Genomic DNA, 715 nt, shown 5'->3' on the forward strand with positions numbered 1-715 from the left:
TATATATATATATATATATATATATATATATATATATATATATGAATTGCAATTTTCTTGCCAGATATTGTACGATTTGACTCGCAGTTTTGTTTTTGTTGCTGCATACTGCACCTCCTACGATCATGTTAAATAAAATAATAAATAAATTAAAAATCCACTGAGGACATTTCTGTAAACATCTGGGATGTGTAACGTCCTCCCAGCATTATCCAATGAAAAAACTGTAAATATAATAATGAAAAGAGGAATAAAACAAAGTGTTACACCAAACATTCAACTAAATAATTTACACTAGATTTATTGGGGTCTTCGCGATTCACTACTCGCATTCATTCAAAACGCGTTCAGCCCCACCGAGTACTGATCTATTACCAGTGTGTTATGTATTTTATTATGTTTTAACAGCTGTATACTACTGTCCCTCTATGGATGGGATATGATGGCTATCACTGAGTACTTGCATACCAATATTACACTATTATTCTGAATGACAATATTCAGGTTGGATATTCCAAAAACGTAGCATTTTCTGATTAAGACGTGTGATGTGTCGGTATTATTCAGGTTTTAGACTCGTTCCTTAGACATGCAGACAGCACATTCAGAATGTGTCTCAGTTGGGTTTTTAACCGCCGTTTACAGTGGGTACGGAAAGTATTCAGACCCCTTTAAATTTTTCACTCTTTGTTTCATTGCAGCCATTTTCCAAAAA

At 33.6% G+C, this 715-nt stretch overlaps 1 protein-coding gene across 18 annotated transcripts in view; it reads right to left on the minus strand.

Moving 5' to 3' along the window:
• The window catches only part of svila (supervillin a), a 118,479-nt gene that overhangs the window by 1,464 nt on the left and 116,300 nt on the right, over positions 1 to 715 (minus strand). The gene's annotated exons all lie outside the window — the stretch shown is intronic.

Source organism: Etheostoma cragini, chromosome 22 (assembly GCF_013103735.1).
Source record: "Etheostoma cragini isolate CJK2018 chromosome 22, CSU_Ecrag_1.0, whole genome shotgun sequence".
Lineage (NCBI taxonomy): Eukaryota > Metazoa > Chordata > Actinopteri > Perciformes > Percidae > Etheostoma > Etheostoma cragini.